General features: G+C 53.9%; 25 non-coding genes across 25 annotated transcripts; all 25 read left to right on the top strand.

Moving 5' to 3' along the window:
* Positions 1-249: 249 nt before the first annotated feature.
* Positions 250-368, top strand: LOC126185777 (5S ribosomal RNA). The gene has a single exon (XR_007537217.1). It is a non-coding gene; the product is annotated as a 5S ribosomal RNA (ribosomal RNA).
* Positions 369-1200: 832 nt separating this feature from the next.
* LOC126185766 (5S ribosomal RNA) lies at positions 1201-1319 on the top strand. Its single transcript, XR_007537216.1, has one exon. It is a non-coding gene; the product is annotated as a 5S ribosomal RNA (ribosomal RNA).
* Positions 1320-2151: 832 nt separating this feature from the next.
* LOC126186479 (5S ribosomal RNA) lies at positions 2152-2270 on the top strand. The gene has a single exon (XR_007537571.1). It is a non-coding gene; the product is annotated as a 5S ribosomal RNA (ribosomal RNA).
* Positions 2271-3102: 832 nt separating this feature from the next.
* Positions 3103-3221, top strand: LOC126185310 (5S ribosomal RNA). Its single transcript, XR_007537070.1, has one exon. It is a non-coding gene; the product is annotated as a 5S ribosomal RNA (ribosomal RNA).
* Positions 3222-4048: 827 nt separating this feature from the next.
* On the top strand, positions 4049-4167 carry LOC126185755 (5S ribosomal RNA). Its single transcript, XR_007537215.1, has one exon. It is a non-coding gene; the product is annotated as a 5S ribosomal RNA (ribosomal RNA).
* An 831-nt stretch (positions 4168-4998) lies between these two features.
* LOC126185743 (5S ribosomal RNA) lies at positions 4999-5117 on the top strand. The gene has a single exon (XR_007537213.1). It is a non-coding gene; the product is annotated as a 5S ribosomal RNA (ribosomal RNA).
* Positions 5118-5949: 832 nt separating this feature from the next.
* LOC126185277 (5S ribosomal RNA) lies at positions 5950-6068 on the top strand. The gene has a single exon (XR_007537039.1). It is a non-coding gene; the product is annotated as a 5S ribosomal RNA (ribosomal RNA).
* An 831-nt stretch (positions 6069-6899) lies between these two features.
* Positions 6900-7018, top strand: LOC126185333 (5S ribosomal RNA). The gene has a single exon (XR_007537093.1). It is a non-coding gene; the product is annotated as a 5S ribosomal RNA (ribosomal RNA).
* Positions 7019-7850: 832 nt separating this feature from the next.
* Positions 7851-7969, top strand: LOC126186308 (5S ribosomal RNA). The gene has a single exon (XR_007537406.1). It is a non-coding gene; the product is annotated as a 5S ribosomal RNA (ribosomal RNA).
* Positions 7970-8796: 827 nt separating this feature from the next.
* Positions 8797-8915, top strand: LOC126186328 (5S ribosomal RNA). Its single transcript, XR_007537427.1, has one exon. It is a non-coding gene; the product is annotated as a 5S ribosomal RNA (ribosomal RNA).
* An 823-nt stretch (positions 8916-9738) lies between these two features.
* Positions 9739-9857, top strand: LOC126186399 (5S ribosomal RNA). The gene has a single exon (XR_007537493.1). It is a non-coding gene; the product is annotated as a 5S ribosomal RNA (ribosomal RNA).
* Positions 9858-10688: 831 nt separating this feature from the next.
* Positions 10689-10807, top strand: LOC126185732 (5S ribosomal RNA). The gene has a single exon (XR_007537212.1). It is a non-coding gene; the product is annotated as a 5S ribosomal RNA (ribosomal RNA).
* Positions 10808-11639: 832 nt separating this feature from the next.
* On the top strand, positions 11640-11758 carry LOC126185721 (5S ribosomal RNA). Its single transcript, XR_007537211.1, has one exon. It is a non-coding gene; the product is annotated as a 5S ribosomal RNA (ribosomal RNA).
* Positions 11759-12595: 837 nt separating this feature from the next.
* On the top strand, positions 12596-12714 carry LOC126185241 (5S ribosomal RNA). Its single transcript, XR_007537003.1, has one exon. It is a non-coding gene; the product is annotated as a 5S ribosomal RNA (ribosomal RNA).
* An 826-nt stretch (positions 12715-13540) lies between these two features.
* On the top strand, positions 13541-13659 carry LOC126186490 (5S ribosomal RNA). Its single transcript, XR_007537582.1, has one exon. It is a non-coding gene; the product is annotated as a 5S ribosomal RNA (ribosomal RNA).
* Positions 13660-17091: 3432 nt separating this feature from the next.
* LOC126186306 (5S ribosomal RNA) lies at positions 17092-17210 on the top strand. The gene has a single exon (XR_007537404.1). It is a non-coding gene; the product is annotated as a 5S ribosomal RNA (ribosomal RNA).
* An 827-nt stretch (positions 17211-18037) lies between these two features.
* On the top strand, positions 18038-18156 carry LOC126185710 (5S ribosomal RNA). The gene has a single exon (XR_007537210.1). It is a non-coding gene; the product is annotated as a 5S ribosomal RNA (ribosomal RNA).
* Positions 18157-18972: 816 nt separating this feature from the next.
* Positions 18973-19091, top strand: LOC126185365 (5S ribosomal RNA). The gene has a single exon (XR_007537123.1). It is a non-coding gene; the product is annotated as a 5S ribosomal RNA (ribosomal RNA).
* Positions 19092-19912: 821 nt separating this feature from the next.
* On the top strand, positions 19913-20031 carry LOC126185699 (5S ribosomal RNA). The gene has a single exon (XR_007537209.1). It is a non-coding gene; the product is annotated as a 5S ribosomal RNA (ribosomal RNA).
* An 830-nt stretch (positions 20032-20861) lies between these two features.
* Positions 20862-20980, top strand: LOC126185688 (5S ribosomal RNA). The gene has a single exon (XR_007537208.1). It is a non-coding gene; the product is annotated as a 5S ribosomal RNA (ribosomal RNA).
* Positions 20981-21796: 816 nt separating this feature from the next.
* On the top strand, positions 21797-21915 carry LOC126185331 (5S ribosomal RNA). Its single transcript, XR_007537091.1, has one exon. It is a non-coding gene; the product is annotated as a 5S ribosomal RNA (ribosomal RNA).
* An 816-nt stretch (positions 21916-22731) lies between these two features.
* Positions 22732-22850, top strand: LOC126185330 (5S ribosomal RNA). Its single transcript, XR_007537090.1, has one exon. It is a non-coding gene; the product is annotated as a 5S ribosomal RNA (ribosomal RNA).
* Positions 22851-23666: 816 nt separating this feature from the next.
* On the top strand, positions 23667-23785 carry LOC126185677 (5S ribosomal RNA). The gene has a single exon (XR_007537207.1). It is a non-coding gene; the product is annotated as a 5S ribosomal RNA (ribosomal RNA).
* An 831-nt stretch (positions 23786-24616) lies between these two features.
* On the top strand, positions 24617-24735 carry LOC126185665 (5S ribosomal RNA). Its single transcript, XR_007537206.1, has one exon. It is a non-coding gene; the product is annotated as a 5S ribosomal RNA (ribosomal RNA).
* An 831-nt stretch (positions 24736-25566) lies between these two features.
* Positions 25567-25685, top strand: LOC126186413 (5S ribosomal RNA). Its single transcript, XR_007537507.1, has one exon. It is a non-coding gene; the product is annotated as a 5S ribosomal RNA (ribosomal RNA).
* The last annotated feature ends 19 nt before the right edge of the window (positions 25686-25704 follow it).

The following is a 25704-nucleotide window of genomic DNA, read 5'->3' as shown; positions in this document are numbered from 1 at the left end:
GAAGGCTGCACGCGCCCAGCGAATGACAGGGGTTGCAACGAGCAGCAGTGCGTCTCACACACGCGACGGTGCGCCCGCCAATTCGGCCGTCGCTCAGCTGGGACGCCGGGCGCGCCTCCCCGCGCCGTCCTCGAAGAACTGGCGGTTGCGGAAGGAAGCGCTTTCGTCAAATGCGGCCGAAAACTAACATTTTGTGTGTTGGGAGAAAAGCCGAACGCGAATTCTGCCGTGCTCCTACATTAGATGAGCGCCAACGGCCATACCATGATGAATACACCGGTTCTCGTCCGATCACCGAAGTTAAGCATCATCGGGCCCGGCTAGTACTTGGATGGGTGACCGCCTGGGAAACCCGGGTGCTGTTGGCTCCCTTCCTTTTGTTTTTTTGTTATGTCGCCAGCCCAATTTTCAAACTACCTTTCTGTTGTGACAAAGATGCTTCCTTAAGCCATTTAAACTACTGTAATGGTACGAAAATGCAGTAATTAACTCAGTTTGAGGGAGAATGTGCTAACCAAGTTTGCCAAGAAGACTTTGAAAACGACAAAACAGTACGAATCGGCAGGTGATTTCTGAAATACGTCACCGCCTATTGTTGTGTAGGAGTGTAGAGTTCCAAATTTGATTTTTAACCACGAATGTATTCCTTAGTCGTCTCGTCTTGTCCCGCAGACGTTTGTCGTACTTGCGCTGTCATATGGACCACGACCCGAGCGGCAGCGAGCGGCAGTCGAGCAAAGTCGGGACAAGTCGGGACGGGCACAGGGACAGGGATAGGAATGGTGCGAATGCACTACAAACTACGCAGACACCTGGTGTGAGGAGAGGCGAGGCGAGGCGAGGCGAGGAAGCCCACATCGCTACCAGTGGCGCCCTCCAGCACGACACTGCCACACCCCGCACAGGCCCTCCGCTGAACACCAGGGACAAGATGCGTCCTCCGCTAGTGTCGAAGGCTGCACGCGCCCAGCGAATGACAGGGGGTGCAACGAGCAGCAGTGCGTCTCACACACGCGGCGGTGCGCCCGCCAATTCGGCCGTCGCTCTGCTGGGACGCCGGGCGCGCCTCCCCGCGCCGTCCTCGAGGAACTGGCGGTTGCGGAAGGAAGCGCTTTCGTCAAATGCGGCCGAAAACTAACATTTTGTGTGTTGGGAGAAAAGCCGAACGCGAATTCTGCCGTGCTCCTACATTAGATGAGCGCCAACGGCCATACCATGATGAATACACCGGTTCTCGTCCGATCACCGAAGTTAAGCATCATCGGGCCCGGCTAGTACTTGGATGGGTGACCGCCTGGGAAACCCGGGTGCTGTTGGCTCCCTTCCTTTTGTTTTTTTGTTATTTCGCCAGCCCAATTTTCAAACTACCTTTCTGTTGTGACAAAGATGCTTCCTTAAGCCTTTTAAACTACTGTAATGGTACGAAAATGCAGTAATTAACTCAGTTTGAGGGAGAATGTGCTAACCAAGTTTGCCAAGAAGACTTTGAAAACGACAAAACAGTACGAATCGGCAGGTGATTTCTGAAATACGTCACCGCCTATTGTTGTGTAGGAGTGTAGAGTTCCAAATTTGATTTGTAACCACGAATGTAATCCTTAGTCGTCTCGTCTCGTCCCGCAGACGTTTGTCGTGCTTGCGCTGTCATATGGACCACGACCCGAGCGGCAGCGAGCGGCAGTCGAGCAAAGTCGGGACAAGTCGGGACGGGGACAGGGACAGGGATAGGAATGGTGCGAATGCACTGCAAACTACGCAGACACCTGGTGTGAGGCGAGGCGAGGCGAGGCGAGGCGAGGAAGCCCACATCGCTACCAGTGGCGCCCTCCAGCACGACACTGCCACACCCCGCACAGGCCCTCCGCTGGACACCAGGGACAAGATGCGTCCTCCGCTAGTGTCGAAGGCTGCACGCGCCCAGCGAATGACAGGGGGTGCAACGAGCAGCAGTGCGTCTCACACACGCGGCGGTGCGCCCGCCAATTCGGCCGTCGCTCTGCTGGGACGCCGGGCGCGCCTCCCCGCGCCGTCCTCGAGGAACTGGCGGTTGCGGAAGGAAGCGCTTTCGTCAAATGCGGCCGAAAACTAACATTTTGTGTGTTGGGAGAAAAGCCGAACGCGAATTCTGCCGTGCTCCTACATTAGATGAGCGCCAACGGCCATACCATGATGAATACACCGGTTCTCGTCCGATCACCGAAGTTAAGCATCATCGGGCCCGGCTAGTACTTGGATGGGTGACCGCCTGGGAAACCCGTGTGCTGTTGGCTAACTTCCTTTTGTTTTTTTCTTATGTCGCCAGCCCAATTTTCAAACTACCTTTCTGTTGTGACAAAGATGCTTCTTTAAGCCTTTTAAACTACTGTAATGGTACGAAAATGCAGTAATTAACTCAGTTTGAGGGAGAATGTGCTAACCAAGTTTGCCAAGAAGACTTTGAAAACGACAAAACAGTACGAATCGGCAGGTGATTTCTGAAATACGTCACCGCCTATTGTTGTGTAGGAGTGTAGAGTTCCAAATTTGATTTGTAACCACGAATGTATTCCTTAGTCGTCTCGTCTCGTCCCGCAGACGTTTGTCGTGCTTGCGCTGTCATATGGACCACGACCCGAGCGGCAGCGAGCGGCAGTCGAGCAAAGTCGGGACAAGTCGGGACGGGGACAGGGACAGGGATAGGAAAGGTGGGAATGCACTACAAACTACGCAGATACCTGGTGTGAGGCAAGGCGAGGCGAGGCGAGGCGAGGAAGCCCACATCGCTACCAGTGGCGCCCTCCAGCACGACACTGCCACACCCCGCACAGGCCCTCCGCTGAACACCAGGGACAAGATGCGTCCTCCGCTAGTGTCGAAGGCTGCACGCGCCCAGCGAATGACAGGGGGTGCAACGAGCAGCAGAGCGTCTCACACACGCGGCGGTGCGCCCGCCAATTCGACCGTCGCTCTGCTGGGACGCCGGGCGCGCCTCCCCGCGCCGTCCTCGAGGAACTGGCGGTTGCGGAAGGAAGCGCTTTCGTCAAATGCGGCCGAAAACTAACATTTTATGTGTTGGGAGAAAAGCCGAACGCGAATTCTGCCGTGCTCCTACATTAGATGAGCGCCAACGGCCATACCATGATGAATACACCGGTTCTCGTCCGATTACCGAAGTTAAGCATCATCGGGCCCGGCTAGTACTTGGATGGATGACCGCCTGGGAAACCCGGGAGCTGTTGGCTCCCTTCCTTTTGTTTTTTTGTTATGTCGCCAGCCCAATTTTCAAACTACCTTTCTGTTGTGACAAAGATGCTTCCTTAAGCCTTTTAAACTACTGTAATGGTACGAAAATGCAGTAATTAACTCAGTTTGAGGGAGAATGTGCTAACCAAGTTTGCCAAGAAGACTTTGAAAACGACAAAACAGTACGAATCGGCAGGTGATTTCTGAAATACGTCACCGCCTATTGTTGTGTAGGAGTGTAGAGTTCCAAATTTGATTTGTAACCACGAATGTATTCCTTAGTCGTCTCGTCTCGTCCCGCAGACGTTTGTCGTGCTTGCGCTGTCATATGGACCACGACCCGAGCGGCAGCGAGCGGCAGTCGAGCAAAGTCGGGACAAGTCGGGACGGGGACAGGGACAGGGATAGGAATGGTGCGAATGCACTGCAAACTACGCAGACACCTGGTGTGAGGCGAGGCGAGGCGATGCGAGGAAGCCCACATCGCTACCAGTGGCGCCCTCCAGCACGACACTGCCACACCCCGCACAGGCCCTCCGCTGAACACCAGGGACAAGATGCGTCCTCCGCTAGTGTCGAAGGCTGCACGCGCCCAGCGAATGACAGGGGGTGCAACGAGCAGCAGTGCGTCTCACACACGCGGCGGTGCGCCCGCCAATTCGGCCGTCGCTCTGCTGGGACGCCGGGCGCGCCTCCCCGATCCGTCCTCGAGGAACTGGCGGTTGCGGAAGGAAGCGCTTTCGTCAAATGCGGCCGAAAACTAACATTTTGTGTGTTGGGAGAAAAGCCGAACGCGAATTCTGCCGCGCTCCTACATTAGATGAGCGCCAACGGCCATACCATGATGAATACACCGGTTCTCGTCCGATCACCGAAGTTAAGCATCATCGGGCCCGGCTAGTACTTGGATGGGTGACCGCCTGGGAAACCCGGGTGCTGTTGGCTCCCTTCCTTTTGTTTTTTGTTATGTCGCCAGTCCAATTTTCAAACTACCTTTCTGTTGTGACAAAGATGCTTCCTTAAGCCTTTTAAACGACTGTAATGGTACGAAAATGCAGTAATTAACTCAGTTTGAGGGAGAATGTGCTAACCAAGTTTGCCAAGAAGACTTTGAAAACGACAAAACAGTACGAATCGGCAGGTGATTTCTGAAATACGTCACCGCCTATTGTTGTGTAGGAGTGTAGAGTTCCAAATTTGATTTGTAACCACGAATGTATTCCTTAGTCGTCTCGTCTCGTCCCGCAGACGTTTGTCGTGCTTGCGCTGTCATATGGACCACGACCCGAGCGGCAGCGAGCGGCAGTCGAGCAAAGTCGGGACAAGTCGGGACGGGGACAGGGACAGGGATAGGAATGGTGCGAATGCACTGCAAACTACGCAGACACCTGGTGTGAGGCGAGGCGAGGCGAGGCGAGGCAAGGAAGCCCACATCGCTACCAGTGGCTCCCTCCAGCACGACACTGCCACACCCCGCACAGGCCCTCCGCTGAACACCAGGGACAAGATGCGTCCTCCGCTAGTGTCGAAGGCTGCACGCGCCCAGCGAATGACAGGGGTTGCAACGAGCAGCAGTGCGTCTCACACACGCGACGGTGCGCCCGCCAATTCGGCCGTCGCTCAGCTGGGACGCCGGGCGCGCCTCCCCGCGCCGTCCTCGAAGAACTGGCGGTTGCGGAAGGAAGCGCTTTCGTCAAATGCGGCCGAAAACTAACATTTTGTGTGTTGGGAGAAAAGCCGAACGCGAATTCTGCCGTGCTCCTACATTAGATGAGCGCCAACGGCCATACCATGATGAATACACCGGTTCTCGTCCGATCACCGAAGTTAAGCATCATCGGGCCCGGCTAGTACTTGGATGGGTGACCGCCTGGGAAACCCGGGTGCTGTTGGCTCCCTTCCTTTTGTTTTATTGTTATGTCGCCAGCCCAATTTTCAAACTACCTTTCTGTTGTGACAAAGATGCTTCCTTAAGCCTTTTAAACTACTGTAATGGTACGAAAATGCAGTAATTAACTCAGTTTGAGGGAGAATGTGCTAACCAAGTTTGCCAAGAAGACTTTGAAAACGACAAAACAGTACGAATCGGCAGGTGATTTCTGAAATACGTCACCGCCTATTGTTGTGTAGGAGTGTAGAGTTCCAAATTTGATTTGTAACCACGAATGTAATCCTTAGTCGTCTCGTCTCGTCCCGCAGACGTTTGTCGTGCTTGCGCTGTCATATGGACCACGACCCGAGCGGCAGCGAGCGGCAGTCGAGCAAAGTCGGGACAAGTCGGGACGGGGACAGGGACAGGGATAGGAATGGTGCGAATGCACTGCAAACTACGCAGACACCTGGTGTGAGGCGAGGCGAGGCGAGGCGAGGCGAGGAAGCCCACATCGCTACCAGTGGCGCCCTCCAGCACGACACTGCCACACCCCGCACAGGCCCTCCGCTGAACACCAGGGACAAGATGCGTCCTCCGCTAGTGTCGAAGGCTGCACGCGCCCAGCGAATGACAGGGGGTGCAACGAGCAGCAGTGCGTCTCACACACGCGGCGGTTCGCCCGCCAATTCGGCCGTCGCTCTGCTGGGACGCCGGGCGCGCCTCCCCGCGCCGTCCTCGAGGAACTGGCGGTTGCGGAAGGAAGCGCTTTCGTCAAATGCGGCCGAAAACTAACATTTTGTGTGTTGGGAGAAAAGCCGAACGCGAATTCTGACGTGCTCCTACATTAGATGAGCGCCAACGGCCATACCATGATGAATACACCGGTTCTCGTCCGATCACCGAAGTTAAGCATCATCGGGCCCGGCTACTACTTGGATGGGTGACCGCCTGGAAAACCCGGGTGCTGTTGGCTCCCTTCCTTTTGTTTTTTTGTTATGTCGCAGCCCAATTTTCAAACTACCTTTCTGTTGTGACAAAGAAGCTTCCTTAAGCCTTTTAAACTACTGTAATGGTACGAAAATGCAGTAATTAACTCAGTTTGAGGGAGAATGTGCTAACCAAGTTTGCCAAGAAGACTTTGAAAACGACAAAACAGTACGAATCGGCAGGTGATTTCTGAAATACGTCACCGCCTATTGTTGTGTAGGAGTGTAGAGTTCCAAATTTGATTTGTAACCACGAATGTAATCCTTAGTCGTCTCGTCTCGTCCCGCAGACGTTTGTCGTGCTTGCGCTGTCATATGGACCACGACCCGAGCGGCAGCGAGCGGCAGTCGAGCAAAGTCGGGACAAGTCGGGACGGGGACAGGGACAGGGATAGGAATGGTGCGAATGCACTGCAAACTACGCAGACACCTGGTGTGAGGCGAGGCGAGGCGAGGCGAGGCGAGGAAGCCCACATCGCTACCAGTGGCGCCCTCCAGCACGACACTGCCACACCCCGCACAGGCCCTCCGCTGAACACCAGGGACAAGATGCGTCCTCCGCTAGTGTCGAAGGCTGCACGCGCCCAGCGAATGACAGGGGGTGCAACGAGCAGCAGAGCGTCTCACACACGCGGCGGTGCGCCCGCCAATTCGGCCGTCGCTCTGCTGGGACGCCGGGCGCGCCTCCCCGCGCCGTCCTCGAGGAACTGGCGGTTGCGGAAGGAAGCGCTTTCGTCAAATGCGGCCGAAAACTAACATTTTGTGTGTTGGGAGAAAAGCCGAACGCGAATTCTGCCGTGCTCCTACATTAGATGAGCGCCAACGGCCATACCATGATGAATACACCGGTTCTCGTCCGATCACCGAAGTTTAGCATCATCGTGCCCGGCTAGTACTTGGATGGGTGACCGCCTGGGAAACCCGGGTGCTGTTGGCTCCCTTCCTTTTGTTTTTTTGTTATGTCGCCAGCCCAATTTTCAAACTACCTTTCTGTTGTGACAAAGATGCTTCCTTAAGCCTTTTAAACTACTGTAATGGTACGAAAATGCAGTAATTAACTCAGTTTGAGGGAGAATGTGCTAACCAAGTTTGCCAAGAAGACTTTGAAAACGACAAAACAGTACGAATCGGCAGGTGATTTCTGAAATACGCCACCGCCTATTGTTGTGTAGGAGTGTAGAGTTCCAAATTTGATTTGTAACCACGAATGTATTCCTTAGTCGTCTCGTCTCGTCCCGCAGACGTTTGTCGTGCTTGCGCTGTCATATGGACCACGACCCGAGCGGCAGCGAGCGGCAGTCGAGCAAAGTCGGGACAAGTCGGGACGGGGACGGGGACAGGGATAGGAATGGTGCGAATGCACTGCAAACTACGCAGACACCTGGTGTGAGGCGAGGCGAGGCGAGGCGAGGCGAGGAAGCCCACATCGCTACCAGTGGCGCCCTCCAGCACGACACTGCCACACCCCGCACAGGCCCTCCGCTGAACACCAGGGATAAGATGCGTCCTCCGCTAGTGTCGAAGGCTGCACGCGCCCAGCGAATGACAGGGGGTGCAACGAGCAGCAGTGCGTCTCACACACGCGGCGGTGCGCCCGCCAATTCGGCCGTCGCTCTGCTGGGACGCCGGCCGCGCCTCCCCGCGCCGTCCTCGAGGAACTGGCGGTTGCGGAAGGAAGCGCTTTCGTCAAATGCGGCCGAAAACTAACATTTTGTGTGTTGGGAGAAAAGCCGAACGCGAATTCTGCCGTGCTCCTACATTAGATGAGCGCCAACGGCCATACCATGATGAATACACCGGTTCTCGTCCGATCACCGAAGTTAAGCATCATCGGGCCCGGCTAGTACTTGGATGGGTGACCGCCTGGGAAACCAGGGTGCTGTTGGCTCCCTTCCTTTTGTTTTTTTGTTATGTCGCCAGCCCAATTTTCAAACTACCTTTCTGTTGTGACAAAGATGCTTCCTTAAGCCTTTTAAACTACTGTAATGGTACGAAAATGCAGTAATTAACTCAGTTTGAGGGAGAATGTGCTAACCAAGTTTGCCAAGAAGACTTTGAAAACGACAAAACAGTACGAATCGGCAGGTGATTTCTGAAATACGTCACCGCCTATTGTTGTGTAGGAGTGTAGAGTTCCAAATTTGATTTGTAACCACGAATGTATTCCTTAGTCGTCTCGTCTCGTCCCGCAGACGTTTGTCGTGCTTGCGCTGTCATACGGACCACGACCCGAGCGGCAGCGAGCGGCAGTCGAGCAAAGTCGGGACAAGTCGGGACGGGGACAGGGACAGGGATAGGAATGGTGCGAATGCACTGCAAACTACGCAGACACCTGGTGTGAGGCGAGGCGAGGCGAGGCGAGGAAGCCCACATCGCTACCAGTGGCGCCCTCCAGCACGACACTGCCACACCCCGCACAGGCCCTCCGCTGAACACCAGGGACAAGATGCGTCCTCCGCTAGTGTCGAAGGCTGCACGCGCCCAGCGAATGACAGGGGGTGCAACGAGCAGCAGTGCGTCTCACACACGCGGCGGTGCGCCCGCCAATTCGGCCGTCGCTCTGCTGGGACGCCGGGCGCGCCTCCCCGCGCCGTCCTCGAGGAACTGGCGGTTGCGGAAGGAAGCGCTTTCGTCAAATGCGGCCGAAAACTAACATTTTGTGTGTTGGGAGAAAAGCCGAACGCGAATTCTGCCGTGCTCCTACATTAGATCAGCGCCAACGGCCATACCATGATGAATACACCGGTTCTCGTCCGATCACCGAAGTTAAGCATCATCGGGCCCGGCTAGTACTTGGATGGGTGACCGCCTGGGAAACCCGGGAGCTGTTGGCTCCCTTCCTTTTGTTTTTTTGTTATGTCGTCAGCCCAATTTTCAAACTACCTTTCTGTTGTGACAAAGATGCTTCCTTAAGCCTTTTAAACTACTGTAATGGTACGAAAATGCAGTAATTAACTCAGTTTGAGGGAGAATGTGCTAACCAAGTTTGCCAAGAAGACTTTGAAAACGACAAAACAGTACGAATCGGCGGGTGATTTCTGAAATACGTCACCGCCTATTGTTGTGTAGGAGTGTAGAGTTCCAAATTTGATTTGTAACCACGAATGTATTCCTTAGTCGTCTCGTCTCGTCCCGCAGACGTTTGTCGTGCTTGCGCTGTCATATGGACCACGACCCGAGCGGCAGCGAGCGGCAGTCGAGCAAAGTCGGGACAAGTCGGGACGGGGACAGGGACAGGGATAGGAATGGTGCGAATGCACTGGTGTGAGGCGAGGCGAGGCGAGGCGAGGCGAGGCGAGGCGAGGAAGCCCACATCGCTACCAGTGGCGCCCTCCAGCACGACACTGCCACACCCCGCACAGGCCCTCCGCTGAACACCAGGGACAAGATGCGTCCTCCGCTAGTGTCGAAGGCTGCACGCGCCCAGCGAATGACAGGGGGTGCAACGAGCAGCAGTGCGTCTCACACACGCGGCGGTGCGCCCGCCAATTCGGCCGTCGCTCTGCTGGGACGCCGGGCGCGCCTCCCCGATCCGTCCTCGAGGAACTGGCGGTTGCGGAAGGAAGCGCTTTCGTCAAATGCGGCCGAAAACTAACATTTTGTGTGTTGGGAGAAAAGCCGAACGCGAATTCTGCCGCGCTCCTACATTAGATGAGCGCCAACGGCCCTACCATGATGAATACACCGGTTCTCGTCCGATCACCGAAGTTAAGCATCATCGGGCCCGGCTAGTACTTGGATGGGTGACCGCCTGGGAAACCCGGGTGCTGTTGGCTCCCTTCCTTTTGTTTTTTGTTATGTCGCCAGTCCAATTTTCAAACTACCTTTCTGTTGTGACAAAGATGCTTCCTTAAGCCTTTTAAACGACTGTAATGGTACGAAAATGCAGTAATTAACTCAGTTTGAGGGAGAATGTGCTAACCAAGTTTGCCAAGAAGAGTTTGAAAACGACAAAACAGTACGAATCGGCAGGTGATTTCTGAAATACGTCACCGCCTATTGTTGTGTAGGAGTGTAGAGTTCCAAATTTGATTTGTAACCACGAATGTATTCCTTAGTCGTCTCGTCTCGTCCCGCAGACGTTTGTCGTGCTTGCGCTGTCATATGGACCACGACCCGAGCGGCAGCGAGCGGCAGTCGAGCAAAGTCGGGACAAGTCGGGACGGGGACAGGGACAGGGATAGGAATGGTGCGAATGCACTGCAAACTACGCAGACACCTGGTGTGAGGCGAGGCGAGGCGAGGCGAGGCGAGGAAGCCCACATCGCTACCAGTGGCTCCCTCCAGCACGACACTGCCACACCCCGCACAGGCCCTCCGCTGAACACCAGGGACAAGATGCGTCCTCCGCTAGTGTCGAAGGCTGCACGCGCCCAGCGAATGACAGGGGTTGCAACGAGCAGCAGTGCGTCTCACACACGCGACGGTGCGCCCGCCAATTCGGCCGTCGCTCAGCTGGGACGCCGGGCGCGCCTCCCCGCGCCGTCCTCGAAGAACTGGCGGTTGCGGAAGGAAGCGCTTTCGTCAAATGCGGCCGAAAACTAACATTTTGTGTGTTGGGAGAAAAGCCGAACGCGAATTCTGCCGTGCTCCTACATTAGATGAGCGCCAACGGCCATACCATGATGAATACACCGGTTCTCGTCCGATCACCGAAGTTAAGCATCATCGGGCCCGGCTAGTACTTGGATGGGTGACCGCCTGGGAAACCCGGGTGCTGTTGGCTCCCTTCCTTTTGTTTTTTTGTTATGTCGCCAGCCCAATTTTCAAACTACCTTTCTGTTGTGACAAAGATGCTTCCTTAAGCCTTTTAAACTACTGTAATGGTACGAAAATGCAGTAATTAACTCAGTTTGAGGGAGAATGTGCTAACCAAGTTTGCCAAGAAGACTTTGAAAACGACAAAACAGTACGAATCGGCAGGTGATTTCTGAAATACGTCACCGCCTATTGTTGTGTAGGAGTGTAGAGTTCCAAATTTGATTTGTAACCACGAATGTATTCCTTAGTCGTCTCGTCTCGTCCCGCAGACGTTTGTCGTGCTTGCGCTGTCATATGGACCACGACCCGAGCGGCAGCGAGCGGCAGTCGAGCAAAGTCGGGACAAGTCGGGACGGGGACAGGGACAGGGATAGGAATGGTGCGAATGCACTGCAAACTACGCAGACACCTGGTGTGAGGCGAGGCGAGGCGAGGCGAGGCGAGGAAGCCCACATCGCTACCAGTGGCGCCCTCCAGCACGACACTGCCACACCCCGCACAGGCCCTCCGCTGAACACCAGGGACAAGATGCGTCCTCCGCTAGTGTCGAAGGCTGCACGCGCCCAGCGAATGACAGGGGGTGCAACGAGCAGCAGTGCGTCTCACACACGCGGCGGTGCGCCCGCCAATTCGGCCGTCGCTCTGCTGGGACGCCGGGCGCGCCTCCCCGCGCCGTCCTCGAGGAACTGGCGGTTGCGGAAGGAAGCGCTTTCGTCAAATGCGGCCGAAAACTAACATTTTGTGTGTTGGGAGAAAAGCCGAACGCGAATTCTGCCGTGCTCCTACATTAGATGAGCGCCAACGGCCATACCATGATGAATACACCGGTTCTCGTCCGATCACCGAAGTTAAGCATCATCGGGCCCGGCTAGTACTTGGATGGGTGACCGCCTGGGAAACCCGGGTGCTGTTGGCTCCCTTCCTTTTGTTTTTTTGTTATGTCGCCAGCCCAATTTTCAAACTACCTTTCTGTTGTGACAAAGATGCTTCCTTAAGCCTTTTAAACTACTGTAATGGTACGAAAATGCAGTAATTAACTCAGTTTGAGGGAGAATGTGCTAACCAAGTTTGCCAAGAAGAGTTTGAAAACGACAAAACAGTACGAATCGGCAGGTGATTTCTGAAATACGTCACCGCCTATTGTTGTGTAGGAGTGTAGAGTTCCAAATTTGATTTGTAACCACGAATGTATTCCTTAGTCGTCTCGTCTCGTCCCGCAGACGTTTGTCGTGCTTGCGCTGTCATATGGACCACGACCCGAGCGGCAGCGAGCGGCAGTCGAGCAAAGTCGGGACAAGTCGGGACGGGGACAGGGACAGGGATAGGAATGGTGCGAATGCACTGCGAACTACGCAGACACCTGGTGTGAGGCGAGGCGAGGCGAGGCGAGGCGAGGCGAGGAAGCCCACATCGCTACCAGTGGCGCCCTCCAGCACGACACTGCCACACCCCGCACAGGCCCTCCGCTGAACACCAGGGACAAGATGCGTCCTCCGCTAGTGTCGAAGGCTGCACGCGCCCAGCGAATGACAGGGGGTGCAACGAGCAGCAGTGCGTCTCACACACGCGGCGGTTCGCCCGCCAATTCGGCCGTCGCTCTGCTGGGACGCCGGGCGCGCCTCCCCGCGCCGTCCTCGAGGAACTGGCGGTTGCGGAAGGAAGCGCTTTCGTCAAATGCGGCCGAAAACTAACATTTAGTGTGTTGGGAGAAAAGCCGAACGCGAATTCTGCCGTGCTCCTACATTAGATGAGCGCCAACGGCCATACCATGATGAATACACCGGTTCTCGTCCGATCACCGAAGTTAAGCATAATCGGGCCCGGCTAGTACTTGGATGGGTGACCGCCTGGAAAACCCGGGTGCTGTTGGCTCCCTTCCTTTTGTTTTTTTGTTATGTCGCAGCCCAATTTTCAAACTACCTTTCTGTTGTGACAAAGAAGCTTCCTTAAGCCTTTTAAACTACTGTAATGGTACGAAAATGCAGTAATTAACTCAGTTTGAGGGAGAATGTGCTAACCAAGTTTGCCAAGAAGACTTTGAAAACGACAAAACAGTACGAATCGGCAGGTGATTTCTGAAATACGTCACCGCCTATTGTTGTGTAGGAGTGTAGAGTTCCAAATTTGATTTGTAACCACGAATGTATTCCTTAGTCGTCTCGTCTCGTCCCGCAGACGTTTGTCGTGCTTGCGCTGTCATATGGACCACGACCCGAGCGGCAGCGAGCGGCAATCGAGCAAAGTCGGGACAAGTCGGGACGGGGACAGGGACAGGGATAGGAATGGTGCGAATGCACTGCAAACTACGCAGACACCTGGTGTGAGGCGAGGCGAGGCGAGGCGAGGAAGCCCACATCGCTACCAGTGGCGCCCTCCAGCACGACACTGCCACACCCCGCACAGGCCCTCCGCTGAACACCAGGGACAAGATGCGTCCTCCGCTAGTGTCGAAGGCTGCACGCGCCCAGCGAATGACAGGGGGTGCAACGAGCAGCAGAGCGTCTCACACACGCGGCGGTGCGCCCGCCAATTCGGCCGTCGCTCTGCTGGGACGCCGGGCGCGCCTCCCCGCGCCGTCCTCGAGGAACTGGCGGTTGCGGAAGGAAGCGCTTTCGTCAAATGCGGCCGAAAACTAACATTTTGTGTGTTGGGAGAAAAGCCGAACGCGAATTCTGCCGTGCTCCTACATTAGATGAGCGCCAACGGCCATACCATGATGAATACACCGGTTCTCGTCCGATCACCGAAGTTTAGCATCATCGGGCCCGGCTAGTACTTGGATGGGTGACCGCCTGGGAAACCCGGGTGCTGTTGGCTCCCTTCCTTTTGTTTTTTTGTTATGTCGCCAGCCCAATTTTCAAACTACCTTTCTGTTGTGACAAAGATGCTTCCTTAAGCCTTTTAAACTACTGTAATGGTACGAAAATGCAGTAATTAACTCAGTTTGAGGGAGAATGTGCTAACCAAGTTTGCCAAGAAGACTTTGAAAACGACAAAACAGTACGAATCGGCAGGTGATTTCTGAAATACGTCACCGCCTATTGTTGTGTAGGAGTGTAGAGTTCCAAATTTGATTTGTAACCACGAATGTATTCCTTAGTCGTCTCGTCTCGTCCCGCAGACGTTTGTCGTGCTTGCGCTGTCATATGGACCACGACCCGAGCGGCAGCGAGCGGCAGTCGAGCAAAGTCGGGACAAGTCGGGACGGGGACGGGGACAGGGATAGGAATGGTGCGAATGCACTGCAAACTACGCAGACACCTGGTGTGAGGCGAGGCGAGGCGAGGCGAGGCGAGGAAGCCCACATCGCTACCAGTGGCGCCCTCCAGCACGACACTGCCACACCCCGCACAGGCCCTCCGCTGAACACCAGGGATAAGATGCGTCCTCCGCTAGTGTCGAAGGCTGCACGCGCCCAGCGAATGACAGGGGGTGCAACGAGCAGCAGTGCGTCTCAAGGCCGGTTCCCACTAGAGCGCGGCAGCGCGGCGTGCGGTAACGGCAGCGGCAAGCGTTTTCCGCGTTGACGCGGCGGCTCGCGGAATTGGCGTTCCCATCTGGAAGCGGCAGACGTTAGCGGTAGCCAATGACGGACAGCCACTGAGGTACGGGGCAGGACCCACTGAAACGCGCGGTGCGTTTGATTAACTGTATCTTACACCTACATGAAGGAAAGACGAAGTTGGGTGAAGACATACCAATTTTTCATTTTCTGTACAATGTACTCTTTCACGTATTTCATTATTCATGTTTTCTCATTTCACCATGAACAGATTTCATGACTACCGTTCACGATTGTTCACTATCTCCTAACACATTGAAACAATGTACGACAAAAGAAATTATTCAGATAGTTAAGCGAGACAAAAATTTAAAATATGATACGGTAGCAGGTACACGAAACAGTAAGAACAAAGAGGCTAGGGGGAAGGGATGAAAGTGGAAGCCACCTGATAGAATTTCCCACAGAGCATAATGTAATCATCGCCAGCACCTTGCTTAAGAATCACGAAAGAATAATATATATTTCGAACAGTTTTCGAAACCAGATTTTAAATTGTAAGGCATTTCCTGGTGCAGACGCAAACCTGACTGAAGACTGTCAATAGCAAGAAAAGCGCTCTGAAAAAGAAAATTTGTTCACGCTGAATATAAATTCTAATGGTTGGATACTATTTTACAAAGGTATTTGTGTGGAGTGCAGCCTTGTACGTAAGTGAAACGTGGATGATGAACAGTTCTGTCAAAAAGACAATAGACGATTTCAAAACGTGGTGATTCATAAGAATGCTGAACATTAGATACGAGGATCGTGTGACTAAAGTAGAGGTACGGAATTAAATAGAGGAGGAAGAGGAAATTACGGCACAACTTTGACAACAATAGGGGTTAGTTGACAGGACGTATTATGGGGCGTCAAAGAGTGAGGACAAAGGGGTTGGTTGATACTATTCTGATAATAATCATCTGTTGAAATACTATTCTACTATTTTATCTGTTAATGTAAGCAGTGAATTTACTCTTCCATGCACTCCTCCACAAAACATTTAAACCAAAACTGAAATCAGCTGAACACCAAATCTTTCAACCACTGTCTGACAACTACTGGATTCACTTGCAACTTTCTATAACTATCACCGGCTACCCACACACACATACAGATATAAGGAGAACGAAAATAAACAAACATTAGTTTTCAGCATATAATTCTGCAGTTTGGCAACATGTACGTAAACAGACCAGACAGGAAGGGACATGAGGTGAACACACTGTAGTTACGACGTCAAATCAGAGTTTTCAGTAAAACGTCTACTGCTAGTGACAGAAGAAAAAAGAGCGAACATGTAAATGTGCTTATGTTCCATAATCTAAGTTTTAGTTCAACCTCCAGCATGTGACCAGGTGAGGGGAAACGTATATGTCCGCCAAAAACTCGATTCACTGTAAGTAATCAGTCATTCACGTAAAAAAAGATGTGAACTGTTTTATAATCTGCAAGTATCACATATCAAAACAAAACTGAATCATTCTAGATTCCACCGAAGATGCCTTAAAGTAAAAGGCGAAACACGTCTTGAATCAGTAAAGTACACTGGATAAAGAAAAAAGAAAGGAAATAATCAATAGCTCTACATACTTAGTAAATTACGTCTTATGACATACCAGCAAATTAGTTTCGGTTTAACTTCTCATTCGACATGCTATTAATGCCGTTTAAAAAAATTGATCTATCCCTTCTGAAAAACTGTAGTTACTTTCATATCTCGGTAGATAAACAGATTTAGGATATTTATCATGCGACGAAATACATGACTTTTCACAAGTTATCGTTTGCAAAAACACACGTTTCGATTTCTTGAAACGTTTACGAAATTTGCGGTTGATACAACCACATGGTTTACGACGAGCAGGACGAAGTATCGGTCTCGTCGCGAGCGAGCCGCGGTCGGTCACGGCTCAGCCCGTCCGCCGACATATCATTCAATATCTCGAGAACGGTGATAGCTATCGATCTGCTCTCAGCTTTAAAAACAATTTCGATATGTTGACTAAATTTCATACGCAATAATGTATAACCTAAAATGAACTGTACGCAAAGTCCACGCAATGCGTTTTCATCTCTGCACACTCATTAAAATTTCGTGTAAAGGTTTACGTAAATGCGATACAGCAAGTAACTACGACGAATAACGAAAAGAAATTCGGTCCTTTATCGAGAGAAGATATCAGGCTACAACATGCCCAAGAATCAAATTTTTCTACCGAGTAGTTTCCTTGGAATCGGATGATATGTTTTTCATAGCTGCCGCCGCGTCCGCGCCAGCGCTTCGGCGGAAGTTCGTGTGGCCCGGGGTGCCGTACGTGACGTCACGCTCAGCGCGTTCTGTGATTGGCGGCGCGCACCTGGAGCGCGTCACGCGGCAGCGGAAGCGGTTCGACATGGGCAAACCGCGACGCAGAGCCCGCCGCGCCGTGCCGCTGACGCCGTTTCCATGGCAACCACGCCGCTGACGCGCGGTTTTGACGCGCGTCAGCCCTAGTGGGAACCGGCCTTCACACACGCGGCGGTGCGCCCGCCAATTCGGCCGTCGCTCTGCTGGGACGCCGGCCGCGCCTCCCCGCGCCGTCCTCGAGGAACTGGCGGTTGCGGAAGGAAGCGCTTTCGTCAAATGCGGCCGAAAACTAACATTTTGTGTGTTGGGAGAAAAGCCGAACGCGAATTCTGCCGTGCTCCTACATTAGATGAGCGCCAACGGCCATACCATGATGAATACACCGGTTCTCGTCCGATCACCGAAGTTAAGCATCATCGGGCCCGGCTAGTACTTGGATGGGTGACCGCCTGGGAAACCAGGGTGCTGTTGGCTCCCTTCCTTTTGTTTTTTTGTTATGTCGCCAGCCCAATTTTCAAACTACCTTTCTGTTGTGACAAAGATGCTTCCTTAAGCCTTTTAAACTACTGTAATGGTACGAAAATGCAGTAATTAACTCAGTTTGAGGGAGAATGTGCTAACCAAGTTTGCCAAGAAGACTTTGAAAACGACAAAACAGTACGAATCGGCAGGTGATTTCTGAAATACGTCACCGCCTATTGTTGTGTAGGAGTGTAGAGTTCCAAATTTGATTTGTAACCACGAATGTATTCCTTAGTCGTCTCGTCTCGTCCCGCAGACGTTTGTCGTGCTTGCGCTGTCATATGGACCACGACCCGAGCGGCAGCGAGCGGCAGTCGAGCAAAGTCGGGACAAGTCGGGACGGGGACAGGGACAGGGATAGGAATGGTGCGAATGCACTGCAAACTACGCAGACACCTGGTGTGAGGCGAGGCGAGGCGAGGCGAGGAAGCCCACATCGCTACCAGTGGCGCCCTCCAGCACGACACTGCCACACCCCGCACAGGCCCTCCGCTGAACACCAGGGACAAGATGCGTCCTCCGCTAGTGTCGAAGGCTGCACGCGCCCAGCGAATGACAGGGGGTGCAACGAGCAGCAGTACGTCTCACACACGCGGCGGTGCGCCCGCCAATTCGGCCGTCGCTCTGCTGGGACGCCGGCCGCGCCTCCCCGCGCCGTCCTCGAGGAACTGGCGGTTGCGGAAGGAAGCGCTTTCGTCAAATGCGGCCGAAAACTAACATTTTGTGTGTTGGGAGAAAAGCCGAACGCGAATTCTGCCGTGCTCCTACATTAGATGAGCGCCAACGGCCATACCATGATGAATACACCGGTTCTCGTCCGATCACCGAAGTTAAGCATCATCGGGCCCGGCTAGTACTTGGATGGGTGACCGCCTGGGAAACCCGGGTGCTGTTGGCTCCCTTCCTTTTGTTTTTTTGTTATCTCGCCAGCCCAATTTTCAAACTACCTTTCTGTTGTGACAAAGATGCTTCCTTAAGCCTTTTAAACTACTGTAATGGTACGAAAATGCAGTAATTAACTCAGTTTGAGGGAGAATGTGATACCAAGTTTGCCAAGAAGACTTTGAAAACGACAAAACAGTACGAATCGGCAGGTGATTTCTGAAATACGTCACCGCCTATTGTTGTGTAGGAGTGTAGAGTTCCAAATTTGATTTGTAACCACGAATGTATTCCTTAGTCGTCTCGTCTCGTCCCGCAGACGTTTGTCGTGCTTGCGCTGTCATATGGACCACGACCCGAGCGGCAGCGAGCGGCAGTCGAGCAAAGTCGGGACAAGTCGGGACGGGGACAGGGACAGGGATAGGAATGGTGCGAATGCACTGCAAACTACGCAGACACCTGGTGTGAGGCGAGGCGAGGAAGCCCACATCGCTACCAGTGGCGCCCTCCAGCACGACACTGCCACACCCCGCACAGGCCCTCCGCTGAACACCAGGGACAAGATGCGTCCTCCGCTAGTGTCGAAGGCTGCACGCGCCCAGCGAATGACAGGGGGTGCAACGAGCAGCAGTGCGTCTCACACACGCGGCGGTGCGCCCGCCAATTCGGCCGTCGCTCTGCTGGGACGCCGGGCGCGCCTCCCCGCGCCGTCCTCGAGGAACTGGCGGTTGCGGAAGGAAGCGCTTTCGTCAAATGCGGCCGAAAACTAACATTTTGTGTGTTGGGAGAAAAGCCGAACGCGAATTCTGCCGTGCTCCTACATTAGATGAGCGCCAACGGCCATACCATGATGAATACACCGGTTCTCGTCCGATTACCGAAGTTAAGCATCATCGGGCCCGGCTAGTACTTGGATGAGTGACCGCCTGGAAAACCCGGGTGCTGTTGGCTCCCTTCCTTTTGTTTTTTTGTTATGTCGCAGCCCAATTTTCAAACTACCTTTCTGTTGTGACAAAGAAGCTTCCTTAAGCCTTTTAAACTACTGTAATGGTACGAAAATGCAGTAATTAACTCAGTTTGAGGGAGAATGTGCTAACCAAGTTTGCCAAGAAGACTTTGAAAACGACAAAACAGTACGAATCGGCAGGTGATTTCTGAAATACGTCACCGCCTATTGTTGTGTAGGAGTGTAGAGTTCCAAATTTGATTTGTAACCACGAATGTATTCCTTAGTCGTCTCGTCTCGTCTCGTCCCGCAGACGTTTGTCGTGCTTGCGCTGTCATATGGACCACGACCCGAGCGGCAGCGAGCGGCAGTCGAGCAAAGTCGGGACAAGTCGGGACGGGGACAGGGACAGGGATAGGAATGGTGCGAATGCACTGCAAACTACGCAGACACCTGGTGTGAGGCGAGGCGAGGAAGCCCACATCGCTACCAGTGGCGCCCTCCAGCACGACACTGCCACACCCCGCACAGGCCCTCCGCTGAACACCAGGGACAAGATGCGTCCTCCGCTAGTGTCGAAGGCTGCACGCGCCCAGCGAATGACAGGGGGTGCAACGAGCAGCAGTGCGTCTCACACACGCGGCGGTGCGCCCGCCAATTCGGCCGTCGCTCTGCTGGGACGCCGGGCGCGCCTCCCCGCGCCGTCCTCGAGGAACTGGCGGTTGCGGAAGGAAGCGCTTTCGTCAAATGCGGCCGAAAACTAACATTTTGTGTGTTGGGAGAAAAGCCGAACGCGAATTCTGCCGTGCTCCTACATTAGATGAGCGCCAACGGCCATACCATGATGAATACACCGGTTCTCGTCCGATCACCGAAGTTAAGCATCATCGGGCCCGGCTAGTACTTGGATGGGTGACCGCCTGGGAAACCCGGGTGCTGTTGGCTCCCTTCCTTTTGTTTTTTTGTTATGTCGCAGCCCAATTTTCAAACTACCTTTCTGTTGTGACAAAGAAGCTTCCTTAAGCCTTTTAAACTACTGTAATGGTACGAAAATGCAGTAATTAACTCAGTTTGAGGGAGAATGTGCTAACCAAGTTTGCCAAGAAGACTTTGAAAACGACAAAACGGTACGAATCGGCAGGTGATTTCTGAAATACGTCACCGCCTATTGTTGTGTAGGAGTGTAGAGTTCCAAATTTGATTTGTAACCACGAATGTATTCCTTAGTCGTCTCGTCTCGTCCCGCAGACGTTTGTCGCGCTTGCGCTGTCATATGACCACGACCCGAGCGGCAGCGAGCGGCAGTCGAGCAAAGTCGGGACAAGTCGGGACGGGGACAGGGACAGGGATAGGAATGGTGCGAATGCACTGCAAACTACGCAGACACCTGGTGTGAGGCGAGGCGAGGCGAGGCGAGGCGAGGAAGCCCACATCGCTACCAGTGGCGCCCTCCAGCACGACACTGCCACACCCCGCACAGGCCCTCCGCTGAACACCAGGGACAAGATGCGTCCTCCGCTAGTGTCGAAGGCTGCACGCGCCCAGCGAATGACAGGGGGTGCAACGAGCAGCAGTGCGTCTCACACACGCGGCGGTGCGCCCGCCAATTCGGCCGTCGCTCTGCTGGGACGCCGGGCGCGCCTCCCCGCGCCGTCCTCGAGGAACTGGCGGTTGCGGAAGGAAGCGCTTTCGTCAAATGCGGCCGAAAACTAACATTTTGTGTGTTGGGAGAAAAGCCGAACGCGAATTCTGCCGTGCTCCTACATTAGATGAGCGCCAACGGCCATACCATGATGAATACACCGGTTCTCGTCCGATCACCGAAGTTAAGCATCATCGGGCCCGGCTAGTACTTGGATGGGTGACCGCCTGGGAAACCCGGGTGCTGTTGGCTCCCTTCCTTTTGTTTTTTTGTTATGTCGCAGCCCAATTTTCAAACTACCTTTCTGTTGTGACAAAGAAGCTTCCTTAAGCCTTTTAAACTACTGTAATGGTACGAAAATGCAGTAATTAACTCAGTTTGAGGGAGAATGTGCTAACCAAGTTTGCCAAGAAGACTTTGAAAACGACAAAACAGTACGAATCGGCAGGTGATTTCTGAAATACGTCACCGCCTATTGTTGTGTAGGAGTGTAGAGTTCCAAATTTGATTTGTAACCACGAATGTATTCCTTAGTCGTCTCGTCTCGTCCCGCAGACGTTTGTCGTGCTTGCGCTGTCATATGGACCACGACCCGAGCGGCAGCGAGCGGCAGTCGAGCAAAGTCGGGACAAGTCGGGACGGGGACAGGGACAGGGATAGGAATGGTGCGAATGCACTGCAAACTACGCAGACACCTGGTGTGAGGCGAGGCGAGGAAGCCCACATCGCTACCAGTGGCGCCCTCCAGCACGACACTGCCACACCCCGCACAGGCCCTCCGCTGAACACCAGGGACAAGATGCGTCCTCCGCTAGTGTCGAAGGCTGCACGCGCCCAGCGAATGACAGGGGGTGCAACGAGCAGCAGTGCGTCTCACACACGCGGCGGTGCGCCCGCCAATTCGGCCGTCGCTCTGCTGGGACGCCGGGCGCGCCTCCCCGCGCCGTCCTCGAGGAACTGGCGGTTGCGGAAGGAAGCGCTTTCGTCAAATGCGGCCGAAAACTAACATTTTGTGTGTTGGGAGAAAAGCCGAACGCGAATTCTGCCGTGCTCCTACATTAGATGAGCGCCAACGGCCATACCATGATGAATACACCAGTTCTCGTCCGATTACCGAAGTTAAGCATCATCGGGCCCGGCTAGTACTTGGATGGGTGACCGCCTGGAAAACCCGGGTGCTGTTGGCTCCCTTCCTTTTGTTTTTTTGTTATGTCGCAGCCCAATTTTCAAACTACCTTTCTGTTGTAACAAAGAAGCTTCCTTAAGCCTTTTAAACTACTGTAATGGTACGAAAATGCAGTAATTAACTCAGTTTGAGGGAGAATGTGCTAACCAAGTTTGCCAAGAAGACTTTGAAAACGACAAAACAGTACGAATCGGCAGGTGATTTCTGAAATACGTCACCGCCTATTGTTGTGTAGGAGTGTAGAGTTCCAAATTTGATTTGTAACCACGAATGTATTCCTTAGTCGTCTCGTCTCGTCCCGCAGACGTTTGTCGTGCTTGCGCTGTCATATGGACCACGACCCGAGCGGCAGCGAGCGGCAGTCGAGCAAAGTCGGGACAAGTCGGGACGGGGACAGGGACAGGGATAGGAATGGTGCGAATGCACTGCAAACTACGCAGACACCTGGTGTGAGGCGAGGCGAGGAAGCCCACATCGCTACCAGTGGCGCCCTCCAGCACGACACTGCCACACCCCGCACAGGCCCTCCGCTGAACACCAGGGACAAGATGCGTCCTCCGCTAGTGTCGAAGGCTGCACGCGCCCAGCGAATGACAGGGGGTGCAACGAGCAGCAGTGCGTCTCACACACGCGGCGGTGCGCCCGCCAATTCGGCCGTCGCTCTGCTGGGACGCCGGGCGCGCCTCCCCGCGCCGTCCTCGAGGAACTGGCGGTTGCGGAAGGAAGCGCTTTCGTCAAATGCGGCCGAAAACTAACATTTTGTGTGTTGGGAGAAAAGCCGAACGCGAATTCTGCCGTGCTCCTACATTAGATGAGCGCCAACGGCCATACCATGATGAATACACCAGTTCTCGTCCGATTACCGAAGTTAAGCATCATCGGGCCCGGCTAGTACTTGGATGGGTGACCGCCTGGAAAACCCGGGTGCTGTTGGCTCCCTTCCTTTTGTTTTTTTGTTATGTCGCAGCCCAATTTTCAAACTACCTTTCTGTTGTAACAAAGAAGCTTCCTTAAGCCTTTTAAACTACTGTAATGGTACGAAAATGCAGTAATTAACTCAGTTTGAGGGAGAATGTGCTAACCAAGTTTGCCAAGAAGACTTTGAAAACGACAAAACAGTACGAATCGGCAGGTGATTTCTGAAATACGTCACCGCCTATTGTTGTGTAGGAGTGTAGAGTTCCAAATTTGATTTGTAACCACGAATGTATTCCTTAGTCGTCTCGTCTCGTCCCGCAGACGTTTGTCGTGCTTGCGCTGTCATATGGACCACGACCCGAGCGGCAGCGAGCGGCAGTCGAGCAAAGTCGGGACAAGTCGGGACGGGGACAGGGACAGGGATAGGAATGGTGCGAATGCACTGCAAACTACGCAGACACCTGGTGTGAGGCGAGGCGAGGAAGCCCACATCGCTACCAGTGGCGCCCTCCAGCACGACACTGCCACACCCCGCACAGGCCCTCCGCTGAACACCAGGGACAAGATGCGTCCTCCGCTAGTGTCGAAGGCTGCACGCGCCCAGCGAATGACAGGGGGTGCAACGAGCAGCAGTGCGTCTCACACACGCGGCGGTGCGCCCGCCAATTCGGCCGTCGCTCTGCTGGGACGCCGGGCGCGCCTCCCCGCGCCGTCCTCGAGGAACTGGCGGTTGCGGAAGGAAGCGCTTTCGTCAAATGCGGCCGAAAACTAACATTTTGTGTGTTGGGAGAAAAGCCGAACGCGAATTCTGCCGTGCTCCTACATTAGATGAGCGCCAACGGCCATACCATGATGAATACACCGGTTCTCGTCCGATCACCGAAGTTAAGCATCATCGGGCCCGGCTAGTACTTGGATGGGTGACCGCCTGGGAAACCCGGGTGCTGTTGGCTCCCTTCCTTTTGTTTTTTTGTTATGTCGCAGCCCAATTTTCAAACTACTTTTCTGTTGTGACAAAGAAGCTTCCTTAAGCCTTTTAAACTACTGTAATGGTACGAAAATGCAGTAATTAACTCAGTTTGAGGGAGAATGTGCTAACCAAGTTTGCCAAGAAGACTTTGAAAACGACAAAACAGTACGAATCGGCAGGTGATTTCTGAAATACGTCACCGCCTATTGTTGTGTAGGAGTGTAGAGTTCCAAATTTGATTTGTAACCACGAATGTATTCCTTAGTCGTCTCGTCTCGTCCCGCAGACGTTTGTCGTGCTTGCGCTGTCATATGGACCACGACCCGAGCGGCAGCGAGCGGCAGTCGAGCAAAGTCGGGACAAGTCGGGACGGGGACAGGGACAGGGATAGGAATGGTGCGAATGCACTGCAAACTACGCAGACACCTGGTGTGAGGCGAGGCGAGGCGAGGCGAGGCGAGGAAGCCCACATCGCTACCAGTGGCGCCCTCCAGCACGACACTGCCACACCCCGCACAGGCCCTCCGCTGAACACCAGGGACAAGATGCGTCCTCCGCTAGTGTCGAAGGCTGCACGCGCCCAGCGAATGACAGGGGGTGCAACGAGCAGCAGTGCGTCTCACACACGCGGCGGTGCGCCCGCCAATTCGGCCGTCGCTCTGCTGGGACGCCGGGCGCGCCTCCCCGCGCCGTCCTCGAGGAACTGGCGGTTGCGGAAGGAAGCGCTTTCGTCAAATGCGGCCGAAAACTAACATTTTGTGTGTTGGGAGAAAAGCCGAACGCGAATTCTGCCGTGCTCCTACATTAGATGAGCGCCAACGGCCATACCATGATGAATACACCGGTTCTCGTCCGATCACCGAAGTTAAGCATCATCGGGCCCGGCTAGTACTTGGATGGGTGACCGCCTGGGAAACCCGGGTGCTGTTGGCTCCCTTCCTTTTGTTTTTTTGTTATGTCGCAGCCCAATTTTCAAACTACCTTTCTGTTGTGACAAAGAAGCTTCCTTAAGCCTTTTAAACTACTGTAATGGTACGAAAATGCAGTAATTAACTCAGTTTGAGGGAGAATGTGCTAACCAAGTTTGCCAAGAAGACTTTGAAAACGACAAAACAGTACGAATCGGCAGGTGATTTCTGAAATACGACACCGCCTATTGTTGTGTAGGAGTGTAGAGTTCCAAATTTGATTTGTAACCACGAATGTATTCCTTAGTCGTCTCGTCTCGTCCCGCAGACGTTTGTCGTGCTTGCGCTGTCATATGGACCACGACCCGAGCGGCAGCGAGCGGCAGTCGAGCAAAGTCGGGACAAGTCGGGACGGGGACAGGGACAGGGATAGGAATGGTGCGAATGCACTGCAAACTACGCAGACACCTGGTGTGAGGCGAGGCGAGGCGAGGCGAGGCGAGGAAGCCCACATCGCTACCAGTGGCGCCCTCCAGCACGACACTGCCACACCCCACACAGGCCCTCCGCTGAACACCAGGGACAAGATGCGTCCTCCGCTAGTGTCGAAGGCTGCACGCGCCCAGCGAATGACAGGGGGTGCAACGAGCAGCAGTGCGTCTCACACACGCGGCGGTGCGCCCGCCAATTCGGCCGTCGCTCTGCTGGGACGCCGGGCGCGCCTCCCCGCGCCGTCCTCGAGGAACTGGCGGTTGCGGAAGGTAGCGCTTTCGTCAAATGCGGCCGAAAACTAACAATTTGTGTGTTGGGAGAAAAGCCGAACGCGAATTCTGCCGTGCTCCTACATTAGATGAGCGCCAACGGCCATACCATGATGAATACACCGGTTCTCGTCCGATTACCGAAGTTAAGCATCATCGGGCCCGGCTAGTACTTGGATGGGTGACCGCCTGGGAAACCCGGGTGCTGTTGGCTCCTTCCTTTTGTTTTTTTG

This window comes from Schistocerca cancellata, chromosome 4 (assembly GCF_023864275.1).
Source record: "Schistocerca cancellata isolate TAMUIC-IGC-003103 chromosome 4, iqSchCanc2.1, whole genome shotgun sequence".
NCBI classification, from domain to species: Eukaryota; Metazoa; Arthropoda; class Insecta; order Orthoptera; family Acrididae; genus Schistocerca; species Schistocerca cancellata.
This window is presented reverse-complemented; position numbering and strand designations above follow the sequence as displayed.